Raw genomic sequence first — 12,016 nt, 5'->3', positions numbered from 1 at the left:
GGTTTTGGGGAGGAGGTGGGGGTGGGGGGTTAGGGGGGGTTTAGGTTTTGGGGTGGGGTTGGGCGTTTTTGGTTTTGGGGAGGGGGTGGGGGGTCAGGGGGTTTTAGGTTTTGGGGTGGGGTTGGGGGGGTGGGGCGTTTTTGGTTTTGGGGAGGGGGTGGGGGGTCAGGGGGTTTTAGGTTTTGGGGCGGGGTTGGGGGGTGGGGCGTTTTCGGTTTTGGGGAGGGGGTGGGGGGTGGGATGAGGGCAGTAGGGGCAATGTTGCATATTAGTAATGCTTTTATCAGGAATGCCTTTACAACGAAAATCATTGTTGAGGCATTCGTGGTAAAATCATTAGTAGTAGCAACGAGGTCGGTGTTCCAACCTCGTTGTTAAGGCACTAGTTGTTTAGGAAATCGGTGTTCCGTCGTACAACCGCTGCATGGTGGTGGTGGTAGGGGGAGGCTCCTGGGCAACCCCTGCATTCACTGATGGCTGCATGGTGGTGGTGATTGGGGACAGCTCCTGGGTAGCCCCTGTACTCACTGATGGCTGCATGGTGATTGTGGTTGGGGAGGCTCGTGGGCAGCCCCTGCACTCATTGATGGCTGCACATCCACTGGTTCATGGGTCGGGGATCCCCCACATTTCCTGGCAGGGGTGGATGGGCTCTTCCCTTCTCTAGTGGTGCAGGCTCCTTCCCCTTTCTCACAGCTGATGCGGGCTCCTTCCCCTTCTTCACAGCTGGTGCAGGCTCCTAGCCCTTCCTCACAGCTGGAGCAGGCTCCTTCTCTTTCTTCACAGCTGGTGCAGGCTCCTTCCCCTTCTTCACAGCTGGAGCAGGCTCCTTCCCCTTCCTCACAGCTAGTGCAAGACTCTTCACTTTCATCCCAGGTGGTGCTGGCTCCTTCACCTTCAGTGTTGATGATCTTGTATCCTTACTCCCACGAGCAGGTGGTGCTACCACTGTTCCCGTGGACTGTTTGGCTGAGGTGCTGGGCTGTGTCCTTGGTACCCTGCCATACATGCAGGGTGGGAGAGAGGGGTACGTAAGAAGTCAATTTGGGAAAGGAAAAGCTTTTAAGGGATGTTGGGGTGGGAGGAGGGGGGAGTAATGGGAGTGGAGGATGAGGGAGTGGTTGTTGGGGGTGTATGTCTGCTGGATTTGGGTGCAGGTGCATGGGCTGTATTCTGTTGTGAGGTAGATGGCTGTTTGGTGTCGAGTGCTTGCGTTTGTGTCCTTTAGGAGGGGGGACAGACATGGTGGGAGAGGACAGAGGGGACGCGGGCATGGATGTTGTGGAGGTGTTTGCCAGTGAGGTGTGTGTTCTACTTGGTGTGGTGATGATGCTGGTAGTGGATATTGATGTAGTGCATGCAGGTGTGAGTGCTGACATAACTGGGAGGGAGGTGGAAGAGGAGAGGAAGAGGGAGACGGTGGAGGCAGTGGATGTTTTTGTGTCTGCAACTGTATGGTGTTTGTGAGTGCCTGTGGGATGAAGTGTGATGCTTGTGTTTGACTGTGACACTCTTGGGTGTTGTCTTCTGCGCATGCTTGTCTGTCTGTCTGCTTGGGATGGGTTGGGTTGAGGAGAATGGGACTGGGAAGAGGAAGTTGGAGGGGGGACGGTAGAAACAGGGACAATGGCTGCCATCAGGGAGGAGGCCAGAGCCTTAATCGATCTATGTTGGGCCGCCAATCCACCATGAATGCCCTCCAGGAATGCATTGCGTTGCTGCATATGGAATGATAGCCCATGGATGGGATTCACAATAGTTGACTGCCCTACAGAGATGGATCTCAGGAGGTCAATAGCCTCCTCACTCAGGGTAGCAGGGCTCACTGGGGCAGGGCTTCAGGCACCTGGGGCGAAGGAAATGCCCACCCTCCTGGGTGGGCAGGCAGGGGCAACTTGCTGAGGGGCTACTGGGAGGGCGGTGCTGGTACGGGGTTGGCGGCTGTACCTGCAGCTGGGGTGGTCACCACCACCAGGGAGCTCCCATTGGAGGAAATATCAGAGACTGTATTGTCTCCTCCAATCTCTGCTGTGGTGCTCCCCTCACCCTCCGTCCCACTGGTTCCCTCGGTATCGGTGTACTGTGGGATGCAGCTCCCTCTGTCGCCGGTGCCTCCGCTCCTCTGCCAGATGATGCTAATGCACATAAGGAGAGGATGACAAAACAAGAAAGGGGGGTAGAGACAAAGGATACACTGGGTCAGAGACTGCACCAACACCACCGTTGGCGTACATAGCACCCTCACACACAGGGAACAGGCCTACGCAATATGCAGTGCACTACCAGTGATATGGCTAGTCACCAAGGCATGAGGAGGAGCACACACCGCCAACTGAAGCACACCTGGGACCCACGCAGCCCTGTCTGGAAGTGAATACTAACAAGCTAGAATACCTGCCATGCAGCCCTTACCCTTCAGAGGACCTAAACTGCTATGTCTAGCCTGGCCTAAGGAGCACCCACTAACATACAACCACCACCTGGATCCCACCCCACCAGCCATAAGTTGTAATAATACACACTGTACTCCCTCCCTTGTGGCTGCTGTGATGCCCTCAAGTGCCCATCCACCTCAGGGGAGGCCACCGCAGGGTATGCAAGCCATCAGGGGGGTCAGGGATTGACGGGCACCCCTTCCTCGTTGGGAGGCTAGCCCGAGCTGGGCCTCCGCGGTCTTCTGTGCCCAGCGTCTCAGATCCTCCCATCGTTTGGGACAGTGGGTGCTCCGCCTGCCATAGACCCCCAGGGTCCACACCTCCTTGACGATGGCCCACTGTAATGCCTTATTTTGACGGGCGCTGACATCCAGAGGTAATACATACAGGAGAACTCCATTAAATGAACAGTCCAGCCTGTCACACACATGGTCCACCATACCCGATCTCATCAACATTGCAAAACTCATAGGCCAGTTCACAACATGTACATCGCCAAGAAGAAATCCTCCACCCCTCCCCACCCTTACATGATGCCTTCACACACAACTCCATGCATTCATGCCACATGCATTGTTCCCAGAGAGTACTCACCTGTTGGTCTGGAGGCCCATACAGCTGTCGGTACTGCGGTAGGACCTCATCCACCAGTTGCACCAACTCCTCCGAAGTGAAGGCTGGGGCCCTTTCCCAGTCACACGGTCCAGACACAGGTCACAGCAGCACATGCAGTGTAGGTCCTCTCCTGTGGAAGATCAGGAAACAAGTGAGGAATGTGAATACCATCACCGCCGGCGTACATCCCCTTTGGCCACTGTACCCCATAGGGCCTAATATTATCGAATGAGAAATTGCACGGCAGTTCACGACCGCCTACCGCCATGGCGCACAATGTCAGCAGAATTACCTCACTTCCACCTGTCCCTCCACACAGGATAGGCAGTCGGCTTTTCAGAGGGGACATGCCTATCGAAAATTGCTGCATCACAGGATAAAAAGCACATACTTTTAAATTCCACTGTCCCAAAACATGATTGCACGATGTGGACTGCTGTTGTGGTATAGTCGTTCCAATTGTGACAGCCTATTCACTCTTGTGTCCCTTAGATACCTACCGCTGTGGATGAATAGGAGATTGAGACATACCTCCGTGTCCAACCCCTGGTGGACTTAGCTACACTGGGGGACAGGCACATAATACTCATCTAGAGACAGGACAGGGCCACAATCACAGAGCTGTGTGCCCAGTTGGAGCCTGACCTGATATCAGATCTCCGTCATCCCCCTTGGATCCCCCCTCTTGTCCAAATTCTATCAGTGCTCCATTTTCTGGCAACTGTTTCTTTCCAAGTAACAGTGGGCTTGGCAGCAGGAATGTCACAGCCAATGTTCTCCATAGTGCTGGCAAGATTCGTGTCTGCCCTGATAAAACATATGTGCAGCTACATTGCTTTTCCCCAGGTGGAAGATTTGGCTACGGTGAAGGCCGGGTTTTATGCAATGGGATACATCCCCAATAAAATTGGGACAATTGACGAAACACATATTGCATTTCTCTCCCCCCCCCTGCAAAATGAACAGATGTACAGGAATCGTAAGAGTTTCCACTCCATGAATGTGCAGATCGTGTGCCTGGTGGACCACTACATCTCCCACGTCAATGCTAATTATCCTGGGTTGGTGCATCATGCCTTTGTCCTAAGGAGTTGCAGCATCCCAAATGTGATGTCCCAACTACAGAGGCACAGGGTGTAGCTTATAGGTGAGCCTTGGTCCCCACCCATTGTATGTTGGTGTATGCCTATGCTATTGGCCAAATAGGATAGAGTGTTCCTAAATGTTGTCCCTCAATATCTGCAGGTGACTCTGGTTACCCAAACCTATTGTGGCTTCTGACTCCTGTGAGGAATGCCAGGACAAGGGCAGAAAAACGTTATAATGAGGCACATGGGCAAACCAGAAGGATAATTGAGAGAAGCTTTGGCCTCTTGAAGGCCAGGTTCAGGTGCCTCCATCTGACAGGTGGATCCCTGTGCTACTCACCCCAGAAGGTCTGCCAGATAGTAGTGGCATGCTGCATGTTGCACAACCTGGCCCTCGGATGCCATGTACCTTTTCTGCAGGGGGAGTAGACTGGAGATGCCCCTGCGGCAGCAGTGGACCCTGAGGACAGTGAGGCAGAGGATGAGGATGTGGACAACAGAACATTAGTGATCCGTCAGTACTTCTAATAACACACAGGTGAGACAGTGCAACTTCACATTTCTATGACTTTTGTTGTATTCTGTGTGGCAGTGGCATGCTGGCATTACCCACTTGTTACCTCTACTTACTGTGACCTATGGATTATCATTTTACAGATATTAGTGATATAACAACAATGTCCTGATGTGATCACTGCAGCCACCAACAGGTCATTCATTCTATGCTCTCACTATGTACAGTTCATTTTCAATGGATGTAGCTGTTTCAGTCAATAAAAATTTGCAATACATGAAATGCTCGTAGTCGAGTTTAATCTGAAGGTGTTTATTATAGTGCTAAGAAATTGACGGAAAAGTGCAATGGAATGGGGTGATGATGGAGGAAAGTCCAGCGTATTGTTCCAGTCTGTTTGTAGCACAAGTGCAGTGTCCAAGGGGACATGGGAAGGTGAGCAATGGCAGTTCAAGGTGGACAAGCTGACTGAGTGGCACATAAGGGGGACAATCAGGAGAATCTCATTCCCTGGTGGTGGTCCTGGCAAGTGCCTCTGGCTTCAGTCCGGGTCTCAGGGAACATTTGCAGGGTGGTTCACCTTCTGCAGGGGGAGGATGCTAGTGGCCTGTGGGTCCTGTGGCAAGGCCTCCTGCCCAGTAGCAACAGCGGAAGAGGAGGGCTGTTCAGTTGACTGGCTAGTGGTAGCACACACAGTGGAGCACACACCGCCAACTGCAGCACACCTGAGACCCACGCATCCCTGCCTGGAAGTGAATACTAACAAGCTAGGATACCTGTATTTGCCATGCAGCCCTTACCCTTCAGAAGACCTAAACTGCTATGTCTGGCCTGGCATAAGGAGCACCCACTAACAAACAACCACCACCTGGATCCCACCCCACCAGCTATAAGTTGTAGTGATACACACTGTACTCATTCCCTTGTGGCTGCTGTGATGCCCTCAAGTGCCCATCCAGCTCACAGGAGGCCACAGCAGGGTATGTGAGCCATTAGGGGGGTCAGGGATTGACGGGCACCCCTTCCTCGTTGGGAGGCTAGCCCCAGCTGGGCCTATGCATTCTTCTGTGCCCAGCGTTTGAGGTCCTCCCACCGTTTGTGACAGTGGGTGCTCCACATGCCATAGACCCCCAGGGGCCGCACCTCAATGACGATGGCACACTGTAATGCCTTCTTTTGACGGGCGCTGACATCCAGAGGTAATACATACAGGAGAACTCCATCAAATGAACAGTCCAGCCTGTCACACACATGGCCCACCATACCCGATCTCATCAACACTTCAAAACTCATAGGCCAGTTCACAACATGTACATCACCAAGAAGAAATCCCCCACCCCTCCCCAGCCTTACATGATGCCTTCACACACAACTCCATGCATTCATGCCACATGCATTGTTCCCAGAGTGTACTCACCTGTTGGTCTGGAGGCCCATACAGCTGTCCATACTGGGGTAGGACCTCATCCACCAGTTGCACCAACTCCTCCGAAGTGAAGGCTGGGGCCCTTTCCCAGTCACATGGGCCAGACACAGGTCACAGCAGCACATGCAGTGTAGGTCCTCTCCTGTGGAAGATCAGGAAACAAGTGAGGAATATGAATACCGTCACCGCTGGCGTACATCCCCATTGGCCACTGTACCCTAAAGGGCCTAATATTATCCAATGAGAAATTGCACGGCAGTTCACGACCGCCTACCACCATGACACACAATCTCAGCAGAATTACCTCACTTCCACCTGTCCCTCCACACAGGACAGGCAGTCTGCATTTCGGGGGGAACATGCCTATCGAAAATTGCTGCACCACAGGATAAAAAGCACATACTTTTAAATTCCACTGTCCCAAAACATGATTGCACGATGTGGACTGCTGTTGTGGTATAGTTGTTCCAATTGTGACAGCCTATTCACTCTTGTGTCCCTTAGATACCTACCGCTGTGGATGAATAGGAGATGGAGATATACCCCTGTGTACAGACTCCTGGTGGACTTAGCAACAATGCAGGACAGGCACATAATACTCACCTAGAGACTGGACAGGGCCACAATCACAGAGCTGTGTGCCCAGTTGGAGCCTGACCTAATATCAGATCTCCGTCATCCCCCCTGGATCCCCCCTCTTGTCCAAGTTCTATCAGTGCCCCATTTCCTGGCAACTGATTCTTTCCAAGTAACAGTGGGCTTGGTAGCAGGAATGTCACAGCCAATGTGCTCAATAGTGCTGGCAAGATTTGTGTCTGCCCTGAGAAAACACATGTGCAGCTACATTGCTTTCCCCTAGGTGGAAGATTTGGCTACGGTGAAGGCCGGGTTTTATGCAACGGGACATATCCCCAATAAAATTGGGGCAATTGACGAAACACATGTTGCATTTGTTTCCCCCCCCCGGCAAAATGAACAGATGTACAGGAATCGTAAAAGTTTCCACTCCATGAATGTGCAGATCTTGTGCCTGGCGGACTAGTATATCTCCCACGTCAATGCTAAGTATCCTGGGTTGGTGCATCATGCCTTTGTCCTAAGGAGTAGCAGCATCCCAAATGTGATGTTCCAACTACAGAGGCACAGGGTGTGGCTTATCGGTGAGCCTTGGTCCCCACCCATTGTATGTTGGTGTATGCCTATGCTATTGGCCAATTAGGATAGAGTGTGCCTAAATGTTTTCCCTCAATATCTGCAGGTGACTCTGGTTACCCAAACCTATTGTGACTTCGGTGAGGAATGCCAGGACAAGGGCAGAAGAACGTTATAATGAGGCACATGGGCAAACCAGAAGGATAATTGAGAGAAGCTTTGGCCTCTTGAAGGCCAGGTTCAGGTGCCTCCATCTGACAGGTGGATCCCTGTGCTACTCACCCCAGAAGGTCTGCCAGATAGTAGTGGCATGCTGCATGTTGCACAACCTGGCCCTCGGATGCCATGTACCTTTTTCTGCAGGAGGAGTAGACTGGAGATGCCCCTGCGGCAGCAGTGGACCCTGAGGACAGTGAGGCAGAGGATGAGGATGTGGACAACAGAACATTAGTGATCCGTCAGTACTTCCAATAACTCACAGGTGAGACAGTGCAACTTCACATTTCTATGACTTTTGTTGTATTCTGTGTGGCAGTGGCATGCTGGCATTACCCACTTGTTACCTCTACTTACTGTCACCTATGGATTATCATTTTACAGATATTAGTGATATAACAACAATGTCCTGATGTGATCACTGCAGCCACCAAAAGGTCATTCATTCTATGCTCTCACTATGTACAGTTCATTTTCAATGGATGTAGCTGTTTCAGTCAATAAAAATTTGCAATACATGAAATGCTCGTAGTCGAGTTTAATCTGAAGGTGTTTATTATAGTGCTAAGAAATTGACGGAAAAGTGCAATGGAATGGGGTGATGATGGAGGAAAGTCCAGCGTATTGTTCCAGTCTGTTTGTAGCACAAGTGCAGTGTCCAAGGGGACATGGGAAGGTGAGCAATGGCAGTTCAAGGTGGACAAGCTGACTGAGTGGCACATAAGGGGGACAATCAGGAGAATCTCATTTCCTGGTGGTGGTCCTGGCAAGTGCCACTGGCTTCAGTCCGGGTCGCAGGGAACATTTGCAGGGTGGTTCACCTTCTGCAGGGGGAGGGATGCTAGTGGCCTGTGGGTCCTGTGGCAAGGCCTCCTGCCCAGTAGCAACAGCGGAAGAGGAGGGCTGTTCAGTTGACTGACTAGTGGTAGCACACACAGTGGAGCACACACCGCCAACTGCAGCACACCTGAGACCCACGCATCCCTGCCTGGAAGTGAATACTAACAAGCTAGGATACCTGTATTTGCCATGCAGCCCTTACCCTTCAGAAGACCTAAACTGCTATGTCTGGCCTGGCCTAAGGAGCACCCACTAACAAACAACCACCACCTGGATCCCGCCCCACCAGCTATAAGTTGTAGTGATACACACTGTACTCATTCCCTTGTGGCTGCTGTGATGCCCTCAAGTGCCCATCCAGCTCAGAGGAGGCCACAGCAGGGTATGCGAGCCATTAGGGGGGTCAGGGATTGACGGGCACCCCTTCCTCGTTGGGAGGCTAGCCCCAGCTGGGCCTATGCATTCTTCTGTGCCCAGCATCTGAGGTCCTCCCACCGTTTGTGACAGTGGGTGCTCCACCTGCCATAGACCCCCAGGGGCCGCACCTCCTTGACGATGGCACACTGTAATGCCTTCTTTTGACGGGCGCTGACATCCAGAGGTAATACATACAGGAGAACTCCATCAAATGAACAGTCCAGCCTGTCACACACATGGCCCACCATACCCGATCTCATCAACACTTCAAAACTCATAGGCCAGTTCACAACATGTACATCGCCAAGAAGAAATCCCCCACCCCTCCCCAGCCTTACATGATGCCTTCACACACAACTCCATGCATTCATGCTCATGCATTGTTCCCAGAGTGTACTCACCTGTTGGTCTGGAGGCCCATACAGCGGTCCATACTGGGGTAGGACCTCATCCACCAGTTGCACCAACTCCTCCGAAGTGAAGGCTGGGGCCCTTTCCCAGTCACACGGGCCAGACACAGGTCACAGCAGCACATGCAGTGTAGGTCCTCTCCTGTGGAAGATCAGGAAACAAGTGAGGAATATGAATACCGTCACCGCCGGCGTACATCCCCATTGGCCACTGTACCCTAAAGGGCCTAATATTATCCAATGAGAAATTGCACGGCAGTTCACGACCGCCTACCACCATGGCACACAATGTCAGCAGAATTACCTCACTTCCACCTGTCCCTCCACACAGGACAGGCAGTCTGCATTTCGGGGGGAACATGCCTATCGAAAATTGCTTCGTCACAGGATAAAAAGCACATACTTTTAAATTCCACTGTCCCAAAACATGATTGCACGATGTGGACTGCTGTTGTGGTATAGTTGTTCCAATTGTGACAGCCTATTCACTCTTGTGTCCCTTAGATACCTACCGCTGTGGATGAATAGGAGATGGAGACATACCCCCGTGTACAGACCCCTGGTGGACTTAGCAACAATGCAGGACAGGCACATAATACTCACCTAGAGACTGGACAGGGCCACAATCACAGAGCTGTGTGCCCAGTTGGATCCTGACCTGATATCAGATCTCCGTCATCCCCCTTGGATCCCCCCTCTTGTCCAACTTCTATCAGTGCCCCATTTCCTGGCAACTGATTCTTTCCAAGTAACAGTGGGCTTGGCAGCAGGAATGTCACAGCCAATGTGCTCAATAGTGCTGGCAAGATTTGTGTCTGCCCTGAGAAAACACATGTGTAGCTACATTGCTTTCCCCCAGGTGGAAGATTTGGCTACGGTGAAGGCCGGGTTTTATGCAATGGGACATATCCCCAATATAACTGGGACAATTGACGAAACATATATTGCATTTCCCCCCCCCGGCAAAATGAACAGATGTACAGGAATCGTAAGAGTTTCCACTCCATGAATGTGCAGATCGTGTGCCTGGAGGACCAGTACATCTCCCACGTCAATGCTAAGTATCCTGGGTTGGTGCATCATGCCTTTGTCCTAAGGAATAGCAGCATCCCAAATGTGATGTCCCAACTACAGAGGCACAGGGTGTGGCTTATAGGTGACCCTTGGTCCCCACCCAGTGTACGTTGGTGTATGCCTATGCTGTTGGCCAAATAGGATAGTGTGTGCCTAAATGTTGTCCCTCAATATTTGCAGGTGACTCTGGTTACCCAAACCTATTGTGGCTTCTGAGACCTGTGAGGAATGCCAGGACAAGGGCAGAAGAACGTTATAATGAGGCACATGGGCAAACCAGAAGGATAATTGAGAGAACCTTTGGCCTCCTGAAGGTCAGGTTCAGGTGCCTCCATCTGACAGGTGGATCCCTGTGCTACTCACCCCAGAAAGTCTGCCACATAGTAGTGGCATGCTGCATGTTGCACAACCTGGCCCTCAGATGCCATGTACCTTTTCTGCAGGAGGAGTAGACTGGTGATGCCCCTGTGGCAGCAGTGGACCCTGAGGACAGTGAGGCAGAGGATGAGGATGTGGACAACAGAACATTCGTGATCCATCAGTACTTCCAATGACACACAGGTGAGACAGTGCAACTTCACATTTCTATGACTATTGTTGCATTCTGTGTGGCAGTGGCATGCTGGCATTACCCACTTGTTACCTCTACTTACTGCCACCTATGGATTATCATTTTACAGATATTGGTGATATAACAACAATGTCCTGAAGTGATCACTGCAGCCAGCAACAGGTCATTCATTCTATGCTCTCACTATGTACAGTTCATTTTCAATGGATGTAGCTGTTTCAATCAATACAAATTTGCAATACATGAAATACTAGTTGTCAAGTTTTATCCAAGGGTGTTTACTGTATTGCTAAGAAATTGAGGGTAAAGTGCAATGAAATGGGGTGATGATGGAGGAAAGTCCAGGGTATTGTTCCAGTCTGTTTGTAGCACAAGTGCAGTGTCCAAGGGGACATGGGAAGGTGAGCAATGGCAGTTCAAGGTGGACAAGGTGACTGAGTGGCACACAAGGGGGCAATCAGGAGAATCTCATTTCCTGGTGGTGGTCCTGGCAAGTGCCTCTGGCTTCAGTCCAGGTCGCAGGGAACATTTGCAGGGTGATTCACCTTCTGCAGGGGGAGGGATGCTAGTGGCCTGTGGGTCCTGTGGCAAGGCCTCCTGCCCACTAGCAGTAGTGGAAGAGGAGGGCTGTTCAGTTGACTAGCTAGTGGTAGCACACACAGTGGAGCACACACAGCCAACTGCAGCACACCTGGGACCCACGCAGCCCTGCTTGGAAGTGAATACTAAAAAGCTAGGACACCTGTATTTGCCATGCAGCCCTTACCCTTCAGAAGACCTAAACTGCTATGTCTGGCCTGGGCTAAGGAGCACCCACTAACATACAACCACCACCTGGATCCCACCCCACCAGCCATAAGTTGCAATGATACACACTGTACTCACTCCCTTGTGGCTGCTGTGATGCCCTCAAGTGCCCATCCAGCTCAGGGGAGGCCACTGCAGGGTATGCGAGCCATCAGGGGGGTCAGGGATTGACGGGCACCCCTTCCTCATTGGGAGGCTAGCCCCAGTTGGGCCTCCGCAGTCTTCTGTGCCCAGCGTCTCAGGTCCTCCCACCGTTTGCGACAGTGGGTGCTCCGCCTGCCATAGACCAACAGGGGCCACACCTCCTTGACGATGGTACACTGTAATGCCTTCTTTTGACGGGCGCTGACCTCCAGAGGTAATACATACAGGAGAACTCCATGAAATGTACAGTCCAGCCTGTCACACACATGGCCCCCCATACCCGATCTCATCAACATTGCAAAACTCA

The sequence above is a fragment of the Pleurodeles waltl genome, chromosome 1_1 (assembly GCF_031143425.1).
Source record: "Pleurodeles waltl isolate 20211129_DDA chromosome 1_1, aPleWal1.hap1.20221129, whole genome shotgun sequence".
NCBI classification, from domain to species: Eukaryota; Metazoa; Chordata; class Amphibia; order Caudata; family Salamandridae; genus Pleurodeles; species Pleurodeles waltl.
The sequence above is the reverse complement of the archived record's forward strand: the minus strand, read 5'-3'. Positions refer to the sequence as shown.